The sequence below is a fragment of the Lathyrus oleraceus genome, chromosome 7, assembly GCF_024323335.1.
Source record: "Lathyrus oleraceus cultivar Zhongwan6 chromosome 7, CAAS_Psat_ZW6_1.0, whole genome shotgun sequence".
Classification (NCBI taxonomy): domain Eukaryota; kingdom Viridiplantae; phylum Streptophyta; class Magnoliopsida; order Fabales; family Fabaceae; genus Lathyrus; species Lathyrus oleraceus.
This window is the reverse complement of record NC_066585.1, coordinates 279,345,864-279,372,662: the sequence shown is the minus strand read 5'-3', so window position 1 is coordinate 279,372,662 and position 26,799 is coordinate 279,345,864.

Genomic DNA, 26,799 nt, shown 5'->3' with positions numbered 1-26,799 from the left:
CAGCAACACCAAAACCAGCAGCATTATTCACTATACCCACTGTTGTTCTTTTACCACCTGCTCGAGAACCACCCAGCCCCTGGTTGGAGACACCATCCAGGTTGACACCACTATTTGCCGCTGAAGCCCGCTCGAGCTTCTCGACTTTGTCAGCTAAAGCCTTCTGACCAACTGCAAACCCTTGCATGATGTTGATCAGCTCATTCATCTTGTCCTTCAACTCGAGGATATCTGTGTTCGGGAGATCCATTAATCTGGGAGTATTGCGTCACGTGAAGTATCTGTGAGGGCGTGTTGAGTGCAAAGGTACAACTCTACGAGCGCGAGCAATGATTCCTGAAACAATCAAGCACGTTAGAACTGATACCTGCAAAATAAAACACAAGTTATTATGATCATGCATGAATGCAGTGTTTATCCATATGAGGAACACTTTGTCTCTTGATCCTGGCTTCATCGAGACAAATAATAATCCGGCAGCAACCTTCCGATATTCAGCATTTGATTTCGTCATCCAGATCGGAGATATATGATTTAGCAAAATACCCCCAACCATGTGTGTGCTTGTGAGTGCATACGGGAAAACAAATAAAGCTTGAAGATCGATCACTGAATAAAAATAATCATCGCATAGCAAAATGCACAAAGAGTGCCATAGTCATACATCAAATCAGATACAAATCTCCAGAATCGGGAAAGAAATACAAGCAAAAGAATTCCGTCAACAGGCATGACGGTAATCCTCACGAACAATAAAGGCTAGCCTGATGAGGGTCCCACAGACGGCCCTATATCATCAACCATCTTCGCGAATTCTGTGGCGAACCTGAGCTCGGTGTTCTCCTGCTGTAATCTCCCCACCTCTTTCTGATGGATCTTCATCTGCCTGAAGTAATGATCTCTCTCAGCCATGTAATGATCCCTCTCGGTGATGTAATGATCTCTCTCAGCGATGGTCTTCACATTCTCCGCTTCCTTAATCTTCAGTTTGGCCTCCCACTCGGCAATGAGAACTCTGACTCTGTCATCCCTCTGATCCCTCACGAGAATTTGCCTCCTCTTCTGATCTTCAATGACCTTTGAAGCTCTAGCCAATCTCTCTTTAGTGATGTCGTGCTCCTTTGTTGAAGATGCCAAAGCCTGACTGACCTTCCCATAGTAGGCAGTATCCATCTCAAAGCGCTTTGCCTCCAAGGCATGTCGCTTATCTTGATCTTCCATCCTCACCCTGATCTCCTGGTTGGCCGTCTGAATCCGAGCAACACTCATCTCCAATTCAGCTTTCTCCGCTAGCAACTGATCTCTGGCTCTCTTCATCTTGAGGAATTCTTTCATACTGACAGCAGAACGCGGACCCTCAATCATAGGACACCAAGGATCACCTCCCGGAAATGGTAGATGTGTGATCTCAATCCTCTTCCGAAGCCAATCATGGAATAGAGGAAAATACCGGCTGTTGACCTTGCCAAACGGAACCTTGCCCTTTCTTTGAATGTTACGCCATGACCCAGACACCTGCATCAACTTGGCCTGATTGCCCTCAACCGGGAAGTAAAAGGACTCCTGAGTCTCACACTCCAGGGGAAGAACTTCCATAGCGAATCCCATCTGTCTCCTAAGAAGCGTTGGGTTGTAATTAATGCAACCCTGAACTCCTATAAGAGGCACATTGGGAAAATCCCCGCAGCTATATATAAAATTTCGTCCAGCCAAACCATTATGAGTCCACGCTATATCAGCAGCCCGCAAACCCATCAATCTGACCGACCACTTGACCGTAGGATCAAGAGAAGCAAAAACACCTCGGGAAGGCAAATACCCCATAAACCATCTGAATAGCATCTGCGCACAACACCTGATCAAACCACCACGTCTCTTCTCGTTCCTGTTATGAACCGAGTAATAGACATCTCCGATCAGAGTAGGAATAGGGTTCCTCTGTATGAATAACCTGACGGCATTATGGTCCACAAAGCTCCTCTGATTAGGAAATAGAATAACACCATAAATGCTCACAGCAACCAAAGCACAAACCGTCTTCCAACTACCCGCAGCAGCATGTTTCTTGGCCTTAGCCTCCAAGAAACTCAAATGAAAACCCGGAAATTTTCCTTTCTCCTTCAAACCTTCTTTGGTCACTTCCGGACTCAAATAAAGAGCACGGGAAATCTCAAGGATGTCAGGCTCTCCCCTAATAGCACAGAAAGGAATCTGATCTCGGATCGAAATACCCAAGATGCTGGCATAATCCTCCATCAGAGGCCCTAACAAATAATCCGGGAACACAAAACATCTCAGATCCGGGTCATAGAACTGGAGAAGAGTATGAATGGCGCTCCTGTCGCTGTCTGTGAGTCTGAAAACCATCTTCAGAATGCTACCGTATGACTCTCTGAACATCCCCACATGGTCGGGTGTAAGCAATGCTATCATATCTCTCAACTCATCAATCTCTGGGTCGAAGAAGCTATAGACAACATCGTCCTTCAAACCGGGCCTCATATCTGAGCAGAAAGTCTCTCAACCAGGATCTTGATAAAAACCGTCCCTGCATATGGATAAACATGTGTTAGATGCAGGTAAATGCAAAATGTGATGATGCTGATGAATGAATGCAATGCATTGCCATCCTCCAAATCATCTGAACATCTGTTGTACTGAAGCCTGATCTCTGAACTGATCACAACCATCTGAAGGAATATGTAACCACAAATCTAACTCAAGGGTTCCGAAATAAACGGAACTGAAAGATACATCATCATCATCATCATCATCAGACAATCTCTGAGCAGATACCCATAACAATCTTTGAATCGGCCCGGGGAATCCTGAAATAAACGGATCCCCACTGATAAATAACACGGACAACAATCCGGCGTCTCTGAAACAAAGGCCCATAAATCCGACTTATAAATAGGACTCTGACCAACGGAACCATTAGTCACCATCCATCTGAATAATGCATCTGAAAGAATCACCCTCCCCTCACAGGTAAATTCTAAACAGGTCACCCTAAGGCGGATAATAGTCTCGACAATCGGGCAAAGATACTCAATGGGTTTGCCCTTTTGGGTGTGCCATTGTAGCTCTCTTAAGATCGTCTAAACCAAAGATCCGGGAAATGATCGGTCACCAGAGTCAATAGTTCAGATGAAGTCGCTCAACCAAAGTGGATACTCCACAGAGGAAAAGCTCCCTCAAAAGAACCTTGTCCGGCTTGTGGTATGTCACGTTGCAACAATATGCTGATAAAGCAAATGAGGAACGCGAGACCACACTAATCCTAGGTGTATACTCGGGCCTGGGTTTTAGCCCCACTCAGAACACCCACCCCAAACAGAGGAACCACCTGCACAGAGGACGGCAACATGATAGTATGATGCATGCAAATATTTATGCAAATATATACACAACAGAATAATAAATGCAATAAATAAAGCGGCACAAGCAACCTAAACTATCCTAGAACGCTAGGAGAGACTCGCTTAGGGAAGATGGACCAACACAGGTCAACATCTCCATGTCCCCAGCAGAGTCGCCAGCTGTCGCATCCGCGAAAAACAACCGGCGGGCTAAAACAAAACAACACAGAGCCGCCACCGTGCGTTATTTATCCCAAAAGAGGGAAAGGAAACGCTCGAAGTAAACCTGGAAAAAGCATGGTCTCGCGACCAAAGAGAATGGGATCGGGAGTCGGTTACGCAAGGGGAAGGTATTAGCACCCCTCACGTCCGTCGTACTCGACGTGATCCACGCTCTAAAAGAAAGAAAAGGTTGCTAAACAAACATCACACACACACACTGAAACAACACAGGTGGAAAAAGAGGAGAGGGCTCGCTAGGACATCGCATTCTATGCCTACGTATCTCGTCTGGAACGAGAATCAGAGCTACCGTAGTTCGGCTCACGCACGCCGAAACAAACACACGCACAAAAAGGCAAACATGGAACCCGAACGCCAATCACTGGACTTACATTAGCTTCCGAACCACACAAACCCACACTGGAAACCAGATGCCACTGGATGGACTTATACCGGACTCCAAGCACACAACAAAAGGATACGGAATGCCAATGGTTGGGCTTACATCCGTCTCCTACACACACAAGAAGAAACAAGCAACAAGTTACTAAGGAGTCGAGAACTCGAGCCTAGCAACTGTCAAGCAAACACACACAAAAAGAAAACAAAAAGGGTTTGCCCGGAGAGATCTCGTGCGACCTCCTGCCTACGTACCTCATCTGGTATGAGGATCAGGGCAACATAGTTCCCCTGAATGGGAAAGAAATTCTAACCAGATACAAAGGGAGACACACTACTAGGGAGCTGGACTCGAGCCTAGATGTTATCATGCATATCATCCCTAAGTTATGGTTTCTATCCTAACTTGCACAAGCAGCAAGCTAATCCTAAACAGACAAAGCAAAGCATGCAAGCATAATCAAAACAAAGCAAACATTCACAGTTAGCATACGCTATATCCAGACAAGATGGGCTCAATCAAGGGTTAAGTTGCAAAAGCAATACAACTGTGTCAGGTGATGTTAGCTCTTAACCCTGACATTGAGAGTCAGGGTAAAGCCAGATGAAATGGGAGTGAGGGGTGTGCCTCACAGCTCTTATCCCTGGCCAGGGAGAGCTTCAGACAAAGAAGTGTGGGTCCAAAAAGTGGGAACCCTTCTACACTTATGACACTGACTCAACTGTACAACTGTACATGGATCTTGGGTTAGGATCCACAAGGCATCAACATGTGATGTGAGCCAAGGGACGACTCAACAGAATAGCAGGAGGTGGACTGCACACCTCTTGTGTCTGCCAATTGCCTTAATCAAGGTCTTTTCCTGCTTGGGGACAAAAATAAACAAGCACAAACATTGCCTCTTAAGGAGGACTTCAGACAGGTGCCTGGCCAAGTAACAGGCCAGGTCTTCCAGACTACATGGAGAAAAGAAATTCTACCTCAATTGGTTTATACAACCAAGCAGCAGCACAAGCAAGTTCTCAAGGGAACTGTTAGCGACTAAAGTACCTGAAATCAATCTAATTCAGTCAGTATACCAATCACAAAGTCAAAACAGACAAGATAAGAATCAACAGTCAACACAATCAATCACATGTGCAAAGCACAATCAACTCAAGTGAGCCAAGCATCCTACAAAATAAACCAAGTTAGTTCATAACAATCAACCAAACTCAATCAACTTGCATTAGTCTCCTTAAAGCATTTGCTTCTTAACCTGAAAATCACATTCAAACGTGAGAAACAAGACCACTAGGACAAGCCTAGGGTCCAAAGGAGATGAAAAATTTAAAACAGCAAGCGAAACTCAACAAGAATCAAGATAAATCACTCCAGAATAAATTCCAATTGGTCTCACATCAAAACTATGCACCAAATCTATTTTATGAACAAAACATGTCAAACTATGCACTTTGGAATCACATTGGAGCAAACAGAATGATCACAATCATATCAATACTAAAACAGCTCAATAAATTCCAAGAAAATTCAAGCTCAAACATAACACATTCAATGAGTAACATATCAAATTTCAGATCATTTGGATCAAGGGAAGCAAGTCAATGAAATTCACTAAGTCAACACAAATTTAAACAAGCTCATTCATGATATCAAAACAAACATCAACTTCAACCAATCATAAAACAGCAATCAAACATGATAAATGAATGAGACCAAAACCATGATGCACTTAAAAGTGTCTACCATACACATGTTAAATTTCACATCCATCCAATTAATAACCAGAATTTCACAAACCAAATACAAACATGTCTCACAAATGGTCAACAATTGGTCAAGCAGCAAATAAAATCCCAATCAAATAGGAAATGCATTCAAAAATTCTAGAAAAATTCACATGTATTCTCAACATTCACAAGTATCCTCATGCAAAAATCCAGCTCAATTCAAGTTTAACAAGCATGGTAAATAAAATCAAGAAAATGCACAAAACATGGCATGGCATAAAATGTAACACCTCCAAAGATCATGTCATAACTCTCAATCCAGGAACTCAAAAATTACAAACCACATATCAAAATGCCCAGGAACATGTCTAGAATATGCACAAAAAATTTCAAGAATTTCTAATGAAGTATCATCATTTCATGAATGAAAGAGTGAGCATGGTGCACAAAATGACATGTCAAAGAAAACCCTAAGCATTTTCAGAAATTACACGTGCACAATATTATTAAAAATCACCATAAAATCCAGCACATCACAAGGAGAATGGCACAAAAAATTTCATCAAATTTGGATCAAAATCGAGTGAGATATGGATTTTTGATGTTGAGAAAAAAATAAAAAAAATGAAACAAGGCATGTAAAGCACATGAAAGCATATGGAAATTATTGTGGCAAGGCAATAATGGAACCGCGGGAGCCAGGACTCGAACCGAGTCCCTATTCAAAACAGAAAGTAGCGCGCGCTACTGTTCATAACATCATCAGCATGGCCAAACGCGAATTTCATGGATCAAACAGCCTATTTTGAAAATATTTCAAGCGTTCTTCGCGCGTTCTTGAGCAAAATCCAGCACGAACAAATCTTAACCAAATCATACAATCTTTACACCGTTGGAAAGATCTCTCAACACACATCATGAATATCAACCTAATTTTTCCTAATTCAAACTAACAAATTCAAATCGATCAAAAGAACATTTACATGTCAAACTTCAATTCCAGATTTCTCACTCAATACTCAACGGAATTCAATGATTCAAAGTTCATGCTACTCTACAATCCATGATCTACAGGATGCATATCACAATTACAACAATTATTGAGATCGAATTCTAACCTCTTGGAGATGGCAGTGTTGGATTCGTGCATTCTAAGGTCTAAAATGCTGAAACAAATGATGATTGATTATGTAAAAGATGATTGGAATATGTCTTGTAGCTCCAGTATGCTTCAGTTCCAAGAATGCTCAAAATGCCATGGATGAACTTGATGATGACAGCTGCGATTTCTCAATGCTTTTGCCAATGTTTTGTACAACTGTTCCTCACAAGTGCCTGCAGAAGAGGGATCAAACAAGAACAAGCACAATGGATGATGAATTTCAATGGAAATGGTGAAAAAAGTGTGAAAAAGTTTGAAGAAAATTGAGAGAATTTTGGTGATTTTCTGTTAGATCTGAGAAATGAGATTGTGATTAGGAGAAACAGTTATGATTAGAGCCTTTATACCATATGCTAATCCAAATGTTAATCAAGATTAAGCAAATGTGATGTGAATTAGTGAAATGAAGTTTTAAGTGTTTTGGCCAAAATTCCCTTTTCACAATGCAGCCAACGTAACAGTAAAAGTGCAATTCAAACAAGTCCAATTTTGTGTTTATGATGTGTTGGAATTGGTTTGAAGTGCAAATGCCATGTATTTTTCAAAAACACATTTTTTCCCACCAAAATACAAAATGAACACTTGAAAAATGGACTTTTGCTATGATGATTTTTGATGAAATGTGATGATGCATCATGAAAGTACATGTCAAATGTGGTTTGCTCAAAAAAGAATCACCCAATTTGGCCTTTCCATTCAAAAGTTATGGCACTTTGAAATTCAACTTTCTTGGACAATGATCAATCCATAACTTGCCAACCACACATGAGAAATTCATGTTCTTGGACTTTTTGGAAAGGTGAGAGCAAGATCTACCATTTTCATGTTGACTAAAATTTCATTTGAAACATTTTTGGACACGTAATTTTGAGGAGAAAAACTTTCCATTTTTGGCAATTTTCAATTACAAGTCACTTTCTATTTTTGGAAATTTTTCATCTGACTTTATTTTCTTCATTCTTGATGTTTGAAATGTCAAATGAAACTTGTTTGGACATGAATGAAGTGTCTCTAACCCTCTCCCTCCTCCAAATCCATCAATTCAGGCACAGTTGACCACATTTGACTTTTCTGACTAATAGATGAATTTGGCTATGCACTGATCAAGTTGAGCTTCAAACTCCTGATGAAATGGCTCAAAGATGAAACCCTAGCTTCCAAAAGCTCAATATAACCATGTGATGATCCCCATATCCACTGAAAACCCCATCTCCTTCACAAGCCCTGATTGGCCTAATACAGATGATTCAACTGATTAGGGTTGACCAGTGGTCAAAACCCTAATCTCCAGGTATCTGATCAATCTCTTGAATCTCTGGGATGATGACAAAGCCATGATGATGATGATGTATCATTTCAACCAAAATGAAGCTCAATCTCCTCGAGAATCAAAAAACCCTAATTTGAATCACACATCCTCAGATGATTAATGATCAGTCCAATGAACCTTAGCTGGCATCTTAACCTCTTTATCTTCTGACCAAGACCTAGGAGGATGACTTGCTCAATGTAGCCACATGATATGCAATTATGCAATGCCTAATGACCTACAAAATGATATGCAATGCTCAAGCTAGTCCCAAGAGAGGAGGGCAAATTTTGAGGTGTTACAAAGTGCAGAAAGGACTTACTACTGAGGCGGTGGGAATTGCAGCATTAATTGCTGCATCATGCGCTGAATATCACCAATAGAAACCCCCTGCCGGAGCTGCTCCGCCACCATGTTATCAATCTGTGTCCCCTGACGAAATAGCTATGTTCCTTGTCGAGCTTGTTCTGCCTCAAACTGATCCATCCGCATTTGTCCGGCAACAGAGGATCCTTCACCATGCTGACGAGGTCCTCTCGGTTGAGGAGCCATACGCTCCTGAGCAGGTGCCTCTGCATCTCCCTCCTGACCTGCAACAATATCCTCATCATCCCCCTCATCGGGGTTGACAGCAACATACAACCAGTTTTCATCATTAGAAATATCAGTGCGGTTAGGATTAGGTAATTGTAAGAGAGTTCTATTTCAACTGAGCAATGCATAACCATGGGGGCTTATTTGCAACATCAGTTGTTGGCATAATGCCTTCAAATCCACTTTGCTCAAAGACTTAAGGGGTTCTTCTCCATCCATAGCGATTCGGCAACCGCAATGATCAGCAATTTGAGTAATTAAACCCCCAACAGAGATAGCACCCTTAGTAGCCTTACCCATGGCCGTCAAATGATCTGCGACAAATGCTGGAACATTAACAGGAACATCATAGATCATAACATGCAATAAATATAATTCCCTTTTTGTAACTACCCCCGTACTATCACCTCTACCAAACATAGTGTAAGCTAAGCCCTTATACGCATAACAGAAACAAGGATTTTGTATCCAGGATGCTTTAGCAATACGTGGGTCATAAACAGGTAAACCGATGATAGCAACCCAAAATACATGTCTTTCAAAATCAGAGGGTACCATGCCATGTCCGACTAATGGAAGTTTTAAACATTGCCCAAGTTCAATCAAAGATAAAGAATAATCTTCATTGTATAGGCGAAATGTCATGGTACCAAAATACTCTGTGGAGGACCCGTTCCATTGTATCTCCAAATTGAAATCCATGGTGCTTAGAAATTCTAAGGTTAAGCGCTCGTATGTCGGCACTTCATTAAACATAAAATTCAGAATTCCTCCCGTGTTATACAATTGGACAACATCATCAAAAATTCCCATAGCAAGCATAGTTTGATCACAGACATACCTGGTGGGCAACAATGTACGTTTACAAAGTACCCTATACCTCTTAACGTGTTCTTCTGCCTCAAACACAATCCCATGGGCATTGGGTTCTCGTCGTGCTCGCTGTCGAGGCTGAGATAGCTCTGCCACCGCTTTTCCTTTATTTGCTCTCTTTGGGGGCATTTTCGTCACCTACAAAAATGTTAGGAACAAAAACGAAAATTTAAAAAAAATAAATAAATAAACCGGTGGCTGTGTAGAGAATGATGAGGGGAATAACTTTTGTGAAGGGAGTTTGTGAATGGAGGGTTTTGTGATGGGCAAATTGAGGTTAGAAGTTGGATAACAATGGAGGTTTTTGTGTTTTGAGAGAGAAAGGGGGTTAGGGTTGCTGCAAAGTGAGAGTTATGAGTGAAAGAGAAAGTGGGAAGTGATATAATCCGTGTGGGGTCCACATCCCACCGGATTTTGAAATAAAAATTTTTCAAAAATTCTGGGGTCTGCACGGGCCGTGCCAACCTGCACGGCCGGCCGTGCAAAGCCACGGCTTTTTGTATGGAGCAGAATTCTGGAATTCTGCACGGGCCGTGTCCCACTGCACGGGCCGTGCCAGTCTGAAATTTTTGAAATTTTTTCCGTTTTCTTAATTCTCAATGCTTCTCCACTCCAACCTGAAATTGAAAACAGCAGACACCAAAAAAGAAACAAGATAACAAAACACAAAGTACTATAATATAGAAACAAAAGAAAAATGCGAAATTAAAATGTGTGGGTTGCCTCCCACAAAGCGTTTCGTTTAACGTCGCATGGCTCGACGGGAATCAAACTTCTCAAGTGAGACGAATGAGATCCACAATCCCGGTAACATCACCTTCATAGTAAGGTTTCAACCTCTGACCATTGACTTTGAAGATGTCTCCATTTGATTGATTTTTAACTTCGATGGCTCCATGTGGGAAGACTTTGTGTACAATGAATGGTCCAGACCATCGAGACTTCAGCTTTCCAGGAAATAGCTTCAACCTGGAATTAAACAGCAAAACCAATTGCCCTTCCCAAAATTCCTTTTTTTGAATCTTTTGATCATGCCATTTCTTTGTTGTTTCTTTATAAATTTTGGCATTCTCATAAGCTTGATTCCTGAATTCTTCTACCTCGTGGAGTTGAAGAATTCTGGATTCACCAGCTTTGAAAAGATCATAATTGAGGAATTTGGAGGCCCAGAATGCCCTATGCTCTAATTCAAGCGGAAGATGACAAGACTTACCATAAACTAACTGATAAGGGGACATACCTATTGGAGTTTTAAAAGCTGTTCTGTATGCCCATAGTGCGTCATTCAGCTTAATTGACCAATCCTTTCTGGAGGAACTGACAGTTTTCTCAAGGATCTGTTTGATTTGCCTATTCGACACTTCCACTTGTCCACTTGTCTGGGGGTGGTATGGGGTGGCGATTTTGTGCTTCACATTGTACTTTTTCAACAAATTCTCCATCAGCTTATTCAAGAAATGGGTGCCTTCGTCGCTAATCAATGCTCTAGGCACTCCAAACCTTGAGAAGATGTTGTTCTTTAAAAATGCTACCACTACCTTAGCATCGTTTGTGGGCAATGCCACTGCTTCAACCCATTTGGACACGTAGTCCACAGCCACCAGGATGTAATTCTTCCCGAATGATGGTGGGAAAGGACCCATAAAGTCTATCCCCCACACATCAAATAGTTCAACTTCCAGCATTCCCTTTTGAGGCATCTGATTCCTCCTAGAGATGTTTCCTGTTCTCTGACACCTATCACACTCTTTCACTACTCTCTGCGCATCCTTGAATAAAGTTGGCCAATACAATCCAGACTGAAGGACTTTTGCTGCAGTCCTATCTCCACTGAAATGTCCACCATACTCCGAACTGTGGCAAGCTTTTAGGATATCACTTTGTTCTTCTTCCGGGACACACCTCCGAACTAATCCGTCTACACCTCTCTTGTATAGGAATGGTTCGTCCCATAGGTAAAACCTGCAGTCATGCAAAATCTTTTTCTTTTTGTTATAATCAAAATCATCAGGAATAACATTACCTACCAAATAGTTTGCATAATCGGCAAACCACAGAATTCTCATCACAGCGAGGATTCGTTCATCAACAAATTCATCCTTGATGGGGTGTGTTTCCTCTGTTTCTGTTATCGGTGACATTCGGGATAGATGATCAGCTACGGTGTTTTCACATCCCTTTTTATCCCGAATTTCAAGATCAAATTCTTGTAACAACAATATCCATCGCAACAACCTTGGCTTTGACTCCTGTTTAGAAAAAAGATATTTCAAAGCAGCATGGTCAGTATAAACAATTACCTTCGTCCCTAATAAATATGACCTGAACTTGTCGAAGGCATATACAACTGCCAAGAGTTCTTTCTCTGTAGTTGCATAGTTCATCTGAGCGGGGTTCAGGACATGGCTTGCATAGTAAATTACATGCAGGAGTTTTTCTCTTCTCTGTCCCAGCACCGCTCCAACAGCTATATCACTTGCATCACACATGATCTCAAATGGTAGAGACCAATCAGGAGAAATAACAACAGGGGCCGTCACCAACTTGTTTTTCAGGGTTGTGAAGGCTTCCCCACACTTTTCATCAAAGATAAAAGGAGTGTCCTTCACCAACAAACTAGTTAACGGCTTCGCAATCTTGGAGAAATCTCTTATGAACCTGCGGTAAAATCCAGCATGTCCTAAGAAACTCCTTATTCCCTTCTCATTCACTGGTGGAGGTAAATTGGCAATAACCTCCACTTTGGCTTTATCCACTTCTATTCCTCGGTGTGAAATTTTGTGACCTAACACTATCCCTTCTCTAACCATGAAGTGACACTTCTCCCAATTTAAGATTAAATTGGTTTGTTGACATCTTTCTAGGACCAAAGACAGATTTATCAGACACTCCTCAAATGACGGCCCGAACACAGAGAAATCATCCATAAACACTTCCATGTTCTTCTCAAGCATGTCAGCAAAAATAGATGTCATACACCGTTGAAAGGTAGCTGGTGCATTACACAATCCAAAGGGCATTCTCCTATAAGCAAAAATACCATAAGGGCATGTGAATGCAGTCTTCTCTTGATCTTCAGGTGCTACAGCAATTTGGTTGTATCCAGAGTATCCATCTAAGAAGCAATAATAATCATGTTCGGCCAACCTTTCCAACATCTGATCAATGAAAGGTAAAGGAAAGTGATCCTTTCTAGTAGCTGTGTTCAATCTTCTGTAATCTATGCACACTCTCCACCCAGTAATTGTTCTTGTTGGGATTAACTCATCCTTCTCATTTTTTATCACAGTAGTTCCACCTTTCTTTGGTACCACATGAACGGGACTCACCCAAGCGCTATCAAAAATTGGGTAGATCAATCCTGCATCTAGGAGTTTGACAACTTCTTCACGAACAACTTCCTTCATGGCTGGGTTAAGTCTCCGCTGAGGTTGTACAACCGGTTTCTGATCATCCTCCATTAAGATTTTGTGCATGCAAATAGTAGGACTAATACCCTTCAAGTCCTCAATCGACCATCCAATTGCACCCTTGTACCTTTTTAGAACCTGTATCAATTTTTCTTCTTGGACTTCTTTTAGAGATGAGTTGATAATAGCTGGACACTTCTCCTCTGAATCAAGAAAAATGTATTTCAAATTGTCAGGTAGCTGCTTTAACTCTTTCTTTTTCTTCACTTCTTTACTCTTTTCTGATGCTGGTGATTCTCTCAAGTCTTCCCACCGGTGTGGTTTAGATCTTGGCCATTGAGGTTGCACTTCCATCATATCCAACACTTCCAACTCTTTTTCATCCATCCCTTCTTCTTTTTCACAAATGGACAAACTCAACACTCTCTCAAGAGGTAATTCTGGCACATTCCAACTCACTGCTTTGATGAACACTGTATCTAACACCTCAACATTCTTACTTGTACCTACGTCTTCTTTGAATTTCATAGATTCTCTAACATTGATTTTCAGCACTTCATCATAAACTTTGAGTGTCATAGTACCTTCTTCCATATCTATCATCACCCGTCCTGTTTCTAGGAAAGGTCTTCCCAGAATTATAGGAATCTCTTCATCTTCAGGCATGTCTAGTACAACAAAATCCACAGGAAAAACAAACTTATCAATTCTAACCAGAACGTCAGTTGCAATCCCATGTGGTTTTTTCATGGAATTATCCGCGAACTGCAATGTCATTCTCGTATCTTTGACTGAATTGATACCCAACTTCTTGTAGATTGAGAGCGGCATGAGACTCACTCCTGCACCAAGGTCGATGAGTGCCTTATTAAATGTTCTATCCCCTATTGCACAAGGAATAGTCACTGCACCTTTGTCTTTCTTTTTCAATGGAATTTTTAGACCTTGTAAAATAGCACTACACCTCTCGGTCAGGATAATTGGTTCAGTTTCAATGGACCGCTTCTTTGAGATAATGTCTTTCATGAACTTAGCATAAATCGGCATTTGTTCTAAAGCTTCAGAAAATGGGATGTTGATTTCTAACTTTCTGAACAATTCTAAATTTTTTTCAAAGTTCTTCTCATTAGCATCTTTCTTCTTTGCTCTAGCAGGATAGGGGAGAATAACCTTGGGTATTGGATCCTTCGATTTTTCTTTCTCCACCACCGGTGTTGTTACCTCTTCATTCTTTTTCTTATTTTCACAAATCTCCAACTCCACTTCTAATAATTCTTCCTCAACTACCTCTTTCTCAGCTTCTTCAATAACTTTTCCTCTCCTTGTTACAACGGCCTTAACACCTTGATTGTCTCTGGGGTTGATTATAGTAGAACTGGGTAGACCACCCGGTGCTTGCGCATTTGCCAATTATTGTGCAATTTGACCCATTTGGACTTCCAGATTTTTGATAGAAGCTGTCGTATTCTTATGATTATTCCTTGTCTCGTCTTGAAATTGAATGTTGTGAGCTGCCATCTTCTCAATGGCTATTTCCCAATCTGCTTTCTTTGGAACATGTTGCTGTTGTTGCTGATATTGATTAGGATACTGGCTCTGGCCTTGCTGCTGCACGTTCCCTTTCTGATCTCTCCATGCAAAGTTTGGATGGTTCTTCCACCCCGGATTATAAGTGTTGGAGTAGGGATTGTTTTGCTTCAAAAATTTGATCTCTTCTATCTGTTGAGGTGTTGCAAAACAATGAACCGTGTTATGGGGTCCATTACATATTTCACAAGCATCATTTGGTGTTTGTTGCACCTGAGCCACCTTCTGAGCATTTATATTCAATGCTTTTAGCCTTTTTTCCATTTCTGCAGCTACAGCGTCTTCAATTTTTACCTGCTTATTTGTCTCAAGCTTCAAATCAATCAGTGCAGTTTTGCTCGAGACCCTATCATACAAATCCAGATGCTCATTTGAAGCAATAACCTCAATTATCTTCTTCATGCCAGTGGCTGTTGAAAAGTTGGCTGAGCCACCAGCTGTTGAGTCGAGAATTTGTCTTGTCTGAATTCGCAAACCATTAACAAACATTTGCATTTGTTCTGTTTCGTCCATGTTATGAGTAGGACAAGCCACTAAGATCCGTTTGAATCTTTTGTAAGCATCTCCTAGTGACTCACCCTCCTTTTGCTTAAAATTCAGGATCTCGTATCTCTTCCTCAATGCGACAGATGCGGGAAAGTATTCTTGCAAGAACGCTCTTTCCATCTCTTCCCATGTGGTGATGCTACGAGTTGGTAGAGAGTAAAACCACTCTTCTGCTTCATCAGCAAGAGTAAAAGGAAACATGCGAAGTCTTATTGCTTCTTCGCTATGTCCAGGCATCTTGAGAGTAGTGCACATGGTGAGGAATCGTTGGAGATGCTTATTTGCATCTTCATTCACTCTTCCAGCAAAGGACTTCCTTTCTAGTTGATTAATCGTGCTGGGATGTAGCTGAAACTGCTCAACATTCACCGGTTGGTTCACAATTATCATACGCCCACCCGGATTGTTATTACCCCCATAATCACCAAGAAGTCTTTCAGGTCGTGGTGGATCGTCAGCCATGACTTCCTGAATTGATTCTGTTTCTGAATCCGAATTTGACTTTTCTGTGTGCACGGAAACAGTTTCCTCTTCCTCTTGATCTGGTCTCTCCAGTTTTTCTCGCTTAGCTTTTCTCAATCGAGCACGGAGAGTTCTTTCTGGTTCTGCGTCAAAAGAAAAATCCGCTGAGGCCTTACCTCGCATAAACAAGTTAGACAAAATTAGTAATGATAAAATCTAATAAATAATACAATTTTAATTGCTTGGCAATAAAATTTCAATTGATAATTGATCAATTTCGTATTTTTGGCAATCCCCGGCAACGGCGCCAAAAACTTGATCGGGAAAATAGCAAGTGTACTATGTTACCGATGTAGTTTTAATGGAATTTATCCCACAAGTATCGAATCACAAGGATTGCGTTAGAAATACGAAATAATGACGATTATCAGTTGAACAAAAGTATTTAGTTGAATTTGTTTAGAATAACTTGTGCACAAGAACGAATTTAGAATTTAAAATTGACTTTCTATGAATTAAACAAGTGTTAAGGATTGGTGTATAATGTGTAGGGTAAGTGATTTCTTTAGATAAATTCAACAGGTTCATATGCATCCATCACTGATTCTCAAGTTTACTTTTCCCTAATTCCTTAGTGAAAAAGACTTTAATCTCTACCCTAATCTTTACTTCCGTTCAAATTAGTGTGAAGATTAAACAATTGGTTATCAAGAACTATTCTAGTTATTGTGAAGAAACCTTATACCTAAGTGAGATCTTCACAATATTATCATTCACCAAACCTTTAACGTTACTTTCCCGCTTTTTACGTTAAATAAACTCATCCCTATGTTCCCAATGGCATAAGCAAACAAATGATTAAATGATAAAATTGATGCAAAAATATTCAAATGTTGAATTCAAAACAAAGAGATCAATATTCTTAAACCCTAACACATCATTGACACCTCCCTAACATTGGAGGATTTAGCCTCTCATATTGTAGAAAATAGACATGTTCAAGAAATTAGACATTACAATGAGTTTTCAAACGATGATCTTCAATGGTTGGTCACCTTGAATCTCCCCGTCGTGATTTCTCTTGTTTCTTCAATCTTCTTCAGTGTAATCTTCTTTCCCAATTTTGCAAAAAATCCTTTTCTCCTTCTCTTTCCTCAGTTTAAATAGTCTAGGTAAAATCCCCAAACCAAAATACCAACAATGCCCCTCCAGATCCAAAAAGCATAAGAAAACACAAAATATGGAATTCTGTTCGCGCACTCTGCACGGGCCGTGCCAATCCTGCACAGGCCGTGCAGCTCCCAGATTTTCTTCAAAAATAATTCTGCTTCAGACCTTATTGCACGGGCCATGTCAACCTGCACGGCCGGCCGTGCAAACTCCCTGTTTTTTGTATGGGAGGGGAGCATCCATCCTGCACGGGCCGTGTCCTGCTGCACAGGTCGTGCGGGTCTTCATGCCTTTGTATTTTCCAGTCCTTTTTTATGTCTTCTCTCCTTTGGCACGTCCGTTGCCTCTTTGCTCAAGCTGCACATACACAAGTCTACCTAAAACAAGCATCACGCATAGAGAACTCAAATTAAAAAGATAATAACACCAAAACAACTCACTTTACTACCTAACATTGCAACTAACACACTAATCAACGAAAAACAAAACAATGCGAAAAAAAACATAAACATACCATAACATTGTTACCGAATTGATCGACTTATCAACAAAAACAAGACTAAAATCTAATAGAAATGGTGACCGATCACATACGACGATCTTCATGCGTGAATAGCCAGGAGGAAATAAGGGCGGTAGATGATAATAAAAAAAGGCATCGCGTTTGGACGGGCAGAATGGATGAGCGAAAGGTTCCATGGAGTGAGGAATACCCCGAGTCTCATGTAAGACAACTAAATGCACCTCGAGGTGCTGCCGAGGAACTGAGGGACCTTCTCGAGCACATGATAGGCAATTGAGAGATAGAGCTAACCTATTTGTTATGGGGAATCAATGCTCCAGGCCGAAAAGAATAGAGCTTACCTCTGACACCAGGCAATTGAGAGATAGAGTTAACCTATTTGTTATGAGGAATCAATGCTCCGGGCCGAAAAGAATAGAGCTTAATAGGCCGACTTCCTCTCTAGCGGCCACTTACCCACGCTACACTCCCACTCCAAGCTACGCATGCTGAGCAAGATGCATTACAATTTCCTCTTTTGTGGATGCACCGGAATATTCTCCAGGACAAAAAGATAAATACTTTTATGGCGGGCTTTCTCTCGTAAAGCCAAAGACAGCCCAAGACAAGGGGGGAGGGGACATAATCAATAGAACCTGGGCCCATTCCTAACCTGTTTTGAAAAGGTTCACTCATGCTGGAGGGAGCATCCCCACTTAGTGATCGGTCCGTTAGTTTGCGCAAATCCGAATAAGTTATCATGGACGAGCCACATGCAGGGAAACTTGCACGTGTGGTTCTGGCCGGGATTTCCTGAGGTATCTAATAACCTTGCTTCTGCTCGCCGTTGGCGCACCTCTCCTAACTATTGCCCATTTATTCCGGAATAATCTTTTTAGGAGGGATAATTTTACATATTTCTGCCAAATCCTTCTATTATTAAGTACGACTGGTACCATTTCGATGTGTTTCGATTCTTCCGAACAAGAGAGGTTTGATGCTTTTGAATTCATTATATTAATTCCACTTCCTACTCACAGTATGCTCTTTATGATCTCGACTCATGATTCAATTGCCATGTATTTAGCTATTGAGCCTCAAAGTTTATGTTTTTATGTGATTGCAGCATCAAAAAGAAAGTCTAAATTTTCCACGGAAGGATGACATGTGGGGTTCACTGGAAGGGAGAGTGGCAAGAATTCATTTTTGCAATGTAATGGAACTCAAAGCTTGTTTCATAGGTTGTACTCGTACTCACCGACTACACGGACTATATACCAAGTCATGAGCGACAGCGAAGCCAAGCCGCCAACCAAGCCAATGCGCCATCCCTATCCCTTCCCGATGAAGCTTCCTTTGATTTTTATGAATGAGGGAGGAAGGTGCATGCAAGAGAAAAGAAAGCCCCTATTTGAGCACGAGCTCTAGTACATTGACCTCTCGCAGACCTGAAAGTCAAGTTTTTGGCTATTGATAAATCAAATAATAGAGACGTAGAAAGTCATATAGATTCTAAATAAGGGAGGAACTCGACCTCGCCCAGTCGGCCAGGAATGATGACCAATTGCTTGAACCTCGGGTGAGGACATGGAGGAAGATGGGCCAGCCAGAGCCGCAGGCAGATGATAAATAATAAGACTAAAACTTTAAAAGATGTTGGGTGAAGGTGAATCGCCTTCAAATAGAGGATTCACAATGACTTTGACTCATACTCCCTTCCTAAAAGACAAAGGAGTAGCGAGGTTCGCTAGCCGACCTTGCCTGAAAGTACTTTTCTCTGACGCTTAAGGGGTAAAGAATAACTTCGTTGAAACTAATGCTTTTTCCCTTGTTGGCTTTCCACCATTCAAAGTTGGTTACTTCCTACGCTATTCGCTGACATTGAACTATTCTCTCGACATTCTTCTTCATTCAGATACTATTAAAATATTTGAAGGAGCTGGTTGGTGATGCTCTTCCCATGGTTTACCACCGATGAGAAGTATTCTGCATGCCATCGACCTAGTACCTGGTGCTAGTTTCCCAAACATGCCTGCTTATCGAATGCTACCTGCCTTTTAAATTAAGCCCTTTGCACTAACATCATTCAGTTCCCAGGCCCCTATCATCCGGGGATTCTATTTTCATACGCAATATTTCAACACTTGATTCAATGGTGTCAAGCTCCTTCTGCTTTGATGCTTTTCTTAGCGCTACTACTCCTATGATATTTATATATTAAGTGCATGGCTGCGGGCAGGAGGTAACAAGAAAAAAAGGTCTTTTTTCACTAACTAAAATCCCTCTTTGGATGAACATTTCATGGGATTCTTCTAATACTTACTGAGAACTAGTACACCACCTTTTATTCTTAGCCACAGAGAGCCCTCGTCACTAATTTATGGTGATTATGTATTGGCTTAGCCACACCGGTCAAGGGCCATTAGGAGACTACTAAGGAGAAAGTCTTCAGCAAAAGACTCACAAAGGGATATTGACAAGGCCAAAAACAAAATTCGGATTCGGGTGCTCTTGCCGAGGAAGAATGGAATGATTCTTGCCATTTTTTCTTCCCTTATGCCGATGTTGACTCTGATCGCCTTGAATATTATCCTTTCCTTAGGAATATCAGGAAAGATCATATCCATGAAGACTATGGGTTAGATGTCAGGATATTTAGTTGAACCCGCCCTAGTCTTTAACCTGGGAATAAAATATTTAAAAAAGATCCTCCCGGAAAAGCTTGAACGTGTCGAGCAAAAGTCTTTCCAAAGCCAAGTATGGTTAAGCTTCTTGTCCCACCTCCTAATGGAAACTCGGTCTTTTTGTCCGACATGCCTAGAGAGCCTCTGACTACATTTCATGCCAGATCCTTGCTTGGGTTATCCTTTCTCATTTTTTCTAAGCTAGTTCACCTTATTTTTTTGGAAGACTCGGCTTGTCCATTAGCCTGAGCAAAGGTGTTGAGTGAATCATTTAAAAAAAACTACATATATATATTAGCAAACTCTTTTACTTTATCACCTGTGAAGACTCTACCTTGATCGGCAACCGAGGAAAAGGAATTTGAAGCTACTTAGCTACACGTCAAAGGTATTCTTCAATATCCTGATCTCGAAATTGTATAAGATAAAGAAGCTCTTCGTCGAATTAAAACAAGGGACTTTGAAAAAGGTATCATCAGGAAGAACGCCAGACAACATGATTCGAGGAAAAAAGGCTCTCGTCAATATCGTGGGAACCCGAATTCAAAAGAGAAAGCTCAGTGCAGCTACACACCTACAAGCTTCGGTAGCTGAAGAAGAGTTGTTCTCGCAGGGAAAAGAAAGACGATTTACCAAGGGTATCCCTAAGTAAAGATGTTGAAGTCCAAGGTGTCGAAATTACACAGGAAAGCCCACTATCTTATTCTTACTAACCCAACATCCTAAAGGACCTTAGAGTTTGCAAGGTCACCAACAATGGTGTGAGGGAGCCACAAACAAATGCTGCCCTATTCTTTCACAAGAAAGACTTATATTGAAGATCCAGTCTCTTTTCGTTGTAGGAAACCAAATAGCAAAGACAGAGCTGACAGTTTTTCCTCAATCAGAAATTGCCTAAGAAAACAGCCCCCATGTTTATTTTGCCTCATATGAAACACAAATTCTAACATTAAAATGCTTTACAAAGTTAGGCCATAAATACGCGAAAGCAAGGCGAGGCTTTAACTACTTTTAATCTGCCTATCTTTATAAGTTCGAGCTTGAGTTTGACTCCTTTCCTTAAATCTTAGTTTCTCTTTATTTCTACCTTTTTAGGTATTTTCTATCTTCTTTGTCAGCAATTCAAGGAATTGGATTTCTTTCATGCCTGACTTTCAAAGGTTGGGTTCTCTCTGGGCGGTCGAGCCCTATCCTTTGCTCTAAGAGAGTTGGGCTGCTCAGCAGGCTTGCCTTGACTGTAGACTTTACTTTACGAGCGTTGCTCACATACCAAAACCATATGATGCCTCTAAGTGAGGGGACATCAGGCTCTGATTCTCCGACATCTCAGTCGGACTCCCCATGCCTCCTCGGAAACGGATTCGGACGGATCTCCACCATAATCCGTCTCGTCCCCTGGGAGCGTCACCGCTGTGGAGGTAGAAAGTCACACGCGGGATGATCCTAACTCTAATTTGTTTTCGGAGGAACACTTAGACCGATTGCGACAGGATAACCGACGCCGTCTGCAAGAGAACGCCAACCTCCTTAAACAAGCGGAGGTTGGGCTTCAACGGCAAGAGGTTTAATATCATAAAAGCATGTGACGCCCATAGAGATGAAGCAACGCGCATCCAAAAATAAGAACTCTTACAGTCAACTGTAGAGTTCATTCAAAGCAACCTCCACCTATTTAAGGAGTAGCGGCGTGGCGCTGTTGGGTGCTTCTGATCAATAGAACAAGAAAAGGAGGAAAAAACTGAACGATGTTAGGGCTTAATCTTGTTGTACGTCGGAAGTCGGGGTCCGCCCGGTCCAGCCCCAATCTTACATCTATCTCTATATACGAATATAGAAACGACCTTCCAAATCCAGGAGTGAGGTGGAAGAAGACTTGGGAACAGGGGTTAGCTTCTTTCCCTCTCCTTATGGTCGAGTATTTATCTAAACCTCTCGCTTACTTGTACTACCTCTATTCGCATTCAACGATTGGGAAAAGACAGTCTTTCTCCTTTGGACCGGTTGTTATGATCGTTGCCTTCGCTTTCGCTTTTTCTCCATAAAAGAGGAAGAAGTCTCATTGGTAAGGGGATTATGAACTAAACTATACGTGTAATCAAAGGCTAAGCCCTTGTCACTCTACTTTTGGAGACTGTGACCCTGCGGATGCTTCTTTTTTATCTTATTTTTGCTTGCGGGCCACATCACGGATCCTTGGGTGGAATAGGCACCTTGACCATCCTTGACTTCTCTGGTAAGTTAGGCATCTTTCCATACATAGCCAAGTACGGATTTGGTGGGGGAAGAATAAGTAGGCAGAGAGTCGTGAATGTGCAAGCAAAAAGAGAGCATTCACCGACTTACTTACGGAATCTCAAATCGATTTCTTTGTGTTAAGCATATAGCATTCGTTTGTTTAGAATGTGCTTTGAAAAGATTATGAGATGGATGATTTCTGATTATTATTTATTACTAAGAAAATTAGTCAAGTTCAAGTGTGTCATCTTTCTATACGAAAAATAGAAAGAGATAGAGAGAGCGAGAGAATGAAGTGAAAAAGCTTACCATTTCTCTACTTTTGATTCACTTGCAGCATCTAGCCCTTGAAAGCAATTACCATGTCTTAGAAGGAAAGTCATAGGATTCACTGTCAATTCCTTTTGTGGACATCTGAGGAGAGGGGGAAAGCCTTCGCGCCAGCGAGTCAAGTAGATGCGACACATTGCATATGTATTATTGATATCCCGAAAGCCAGTGCCAGTTGCTCCTACTGCTATTGGCTAAAGACAATATATCCGCTGCAAACCAAGGGACAACCCTCTTTGTCCACCTGTGAACCTTCTTCTACATGGATGTCAGTTGCTTTAAAGTAAGAAAAGGAGGTAAGAAAAGCAAAAAGGCAAGGGCATGCGATGCCTACTATTTCTATATGTCATTTGCTTGCTTTAGGGCTAGGCTAAGCCTTTAGCTGCAGTTACGAAGAGCTCTTATTCACTCACCAGAAAGACCTGTTATTGCAAGAATAGGATTATCTTACCTTAGCCAGCTGAGAAGCTAATTTCCTATTGAGGAAGTAGTTCCATTAGTTGGAAATTTCATTTCATCTGGACATGAAATCGAAAGTTATATTTCTCGATGCATACTCATATTGTCGATGTGCCACAAGCTCAAGTCCCACAGCAGATTCTAGCACAACCGAGTCTGATTAACTGAATTCACCACCACCGCTTACGGCTATTTGAACAACAGTTATTTCAGTTATTCCCACATAAAATTAAATTGCAAAGAGAACAACGACAACAAATATGGCAACAACAGGATGATAAACCTTCTTCCCTTAACCAGGTCTCAGTTAAGTTCCTATAATTTATGTGCAGGCGAAGGTTAAGTCTGGAAGCAAGAATGATTATTACTCCATAAAGGTAGTGAGTTACCTACTAGTCGTAGGGCAGGAAAAGCTATTACACAAACAAGCCAATTTTGCCAGGCTGAAGTAATGCTTATATAATCTGCTATTTCAACATCATCATATTTACCTTTAAAGAATGGAGCTTCCTAAGACTAGGTGAACAAGGTCTTTTTGTAAGAAGCATGTTGATAAAGCAGAAATGACACACACACACACCGACTAAAGTATTTACAAATAATCTCGGCACCTTACGGCCATGTGCCTAAGATCCCCTGAGTGCTCTAAGGATTAAAGTCCAAATCCTATAGGAATTGAAATACCACACTCAGATCGATGAATCTATCAGGTTTCTTTCTCCTCCTCTAGGATTCATTAATAGAACTTAAATGCAAGAATAAGCACATAGACCATAGGTATGGAAGAATAAAAATTCATTCATGTGCTTATATTTCTAATTTTTCCTAGGAGAACAAGTTGGGTTACCGTAAAGTAAAATATAACTAACTATGCTCTAGTTTTTTCCTTGCCAAGGCCTTTTGACACGGGATCAGCCAGATCTCATTTGGACTCCACATACTTACTAGAAATTTTGTCAAGATCCTTCTCACATACATCAGACACACTGGTATGGATTACCTATTAGTTGCCTAGCTGTACTATCTCAGCATGGCAACCGTAAAAATTAATTGTCTAGACCGACAACAATTGCTCCATATTGGTACTTCTACCAAGATATTCCTAAGCCGCTCTACTTCTCTTCAAGCAGGGGTATATGAAATAAACTTGTTTTCCATGAAGGAATGAGTTATGCCTGTGATTTCGATGAAATTGCTCCTCTACCTAATATAATTGATAGTTTAAGTTTACTATTAGAAGTTTTCCAAAGTCTAAAATTGAGGGCTTGGTCCCGAGCATCTACCATTATACCCATAATGATTGAACCACTTAATAGGACCTTTTTGGCTTGGCTATTCTGGATGGGCCTTCTTCTATTCGTACCTGCTTCCGTTTTTGCCCCCGCCATTAAAGCTTTCTGGTCCAGGCCTCAGGCACAGACCTGAAACTTAACCGATACGCACAACTAAATTAAGCACAAAAGTAACATCCATCCATATATATGGGAATAACCCCTGTTCGTAAACCCAGTTGTCTTAGGTTGTATGAGTCTTCCTTAAACGAGTGAAACGCTCTAAAGAGTAGCCTACGAGAGTTAGTTATATCTTTTCTATCTTCTTAATAACAAGCATAGAAGCATGAAAGCTAGCCACCCCGATTCCTTCTTACTTCACTCTAGGCAGTGTCCATACGTTCCAACGTGGTGCAAGAGAAAGAAAGTCTTATTAAAAAGTATTCCCTTTCATGATAAAAGTTGGTGGTGGAATTCTTCGAAGTCTTTCCGCTGTTTTGGGAGAGCACAAAAGCTGATTGATTAGGAAAGAGCTGCTAAGAGGGATGACTCGCCCTTAGCCCTTGTCTAAAACCTAGCAAACAGACCATTGTAAACCAGGTGAACTAGAGCGAACAAGAGAAGCAAGCAAATAGAGGTCTCTCATCCAATCCACCTCTAACAGTGAAAGTAAGATATTTTGATCTTTGATCCGCCAATTCAGGAGCAATTGAAGCGAATACTAAGAATGCAAGGAAGGGTTCCCCCAGTAAAGGCCACAACTGAAACCTCCGTTGACATCAGGTCCTCCTAAAGATTTTCCAGAACTCCATATCATTTTCAGCGGTAACACATTGACTGCAGATCCGTTATCTACCAATATCCGTGGTACGGGCTTCCCGTTCAAGTGAGCTTTGACGTACATAGGCTTGATGTCTTGGGTCATATGGGGATAGGCTTTGTCTAACACGACCTTTTTTGGCTCCCCGGGCTTTGACTGTATGGTCACCTGGCAGGTAACCTCTGGCTCTCCAGCAACTTTCGGAATCGGTACCTTCTGGGCTCGTTGAGCAAGAAGAGCCTTTAATCTATTCGAGATAAAGCCTTCCGGGTTTACTGTGACTTTCATCTCTTCATCCCTCTGGGTCCTCTTCTGATCTTTCTTCAATCATCTCCTCAGGGTCTTCCCTGTGGGGCTATACCGTTTGGGCCCACCTTTTATACCATTAATAAAATAGCGTATCTAACGAGTCTATCCGTCTAAGTCTCAAAGGAGTCGGGTACAAACCTATGTCCTTACCTTGCTGGCATTTCGTACCCGGGGCAAGCTCCATTTCAGCCAATGCCAGTCTTAGTTCTTCTCCGGAGGTTTAACGTAGATTGGTTACCCGGGGAACCTCTAGTCTCTATCCCTGTACAAGTATAGGGTCTTTCAGGATTTATGTACTATATTTGCATATTACCAGTTGCCTTCCCGGACTTCGGATTCGTTCAAAGAGAAATAATGGTTCTTACTATTTCTTTCTCCCTCTCACCACGTGAAAGCTATAAAAGTACCATATTTTCCTTTCACAATGCTAATGATAGGAAAGAAAAGTCTCCTCTTTGTGTTCACGCCCCACAGTCTAATAAATGTCTCAAAGAGTGGACTAAAAGATCTTACATTCCCCTAATAGCTCCTTTTATCAAAGAGGGCATTCTTTTTCCTTCCTTTCGGGAGTCTGGTATGCCTTGGATCTTGATATCTGGTATTTGAGACCGGGGGAAAGCAGAAGGAGTTGGCAACAACAACGGACTTGATTGAATATACCGTGTACCAATTGTTTCGCCTAACCCTTATGTACTAACATACGAGACCTCTATTCGACGAGGAGTATCGGGTTTTGCAAGTTCTACGACTCCTATCGCCGCTGCCATAGACCAAGGTTTGAACAAGTCCAGTGGTGAAGGATGCCCGCGAGGGTCTCGACCATTCTCAAACTAACTTCTCAGAATGACCGCTAAAAAAACTATTATATATCATATCAGTCACATGTCTGAACCAGAGCTAGGGTTTCACCCAGGAGTGTTCACGAAAGACCAACACACTTCGGGTATGCTGTAACTTGCTCGAGACAATGGGAAATTAGTCTCATAGTTGCCTGTTCAAATTCCCGATCATTAGTAAGGCAAGCGGTAGGCAAAGAGGTCGAAAACGCGTCTGGCAGCTACGGGTTCCTCTTTTGTTTATGGGTGAATCTTCCATTCTCCGCGCCCGTTCTATCTGTGTTGATATGTCTTTCCTTTCTTATTAGTATAGTGTAGTGAGGGTGCACTCGTGGTAGAAGGCAAGTGGATTTAGCTTCTTTCTAAGAGCCAGAGACCCAAGGCCGTCTAGTCTCTTTCTGGGCTGACCCTCTTGACTCATGATTGTCAAAGATCATGTCATGTCGAGTGCGAGCTAGGGCTGAAGGCCCAAGGCTGTTGGTTTTGGAATAAGATTAAACTTGTCCATAAGATATGTCCTTTCCAG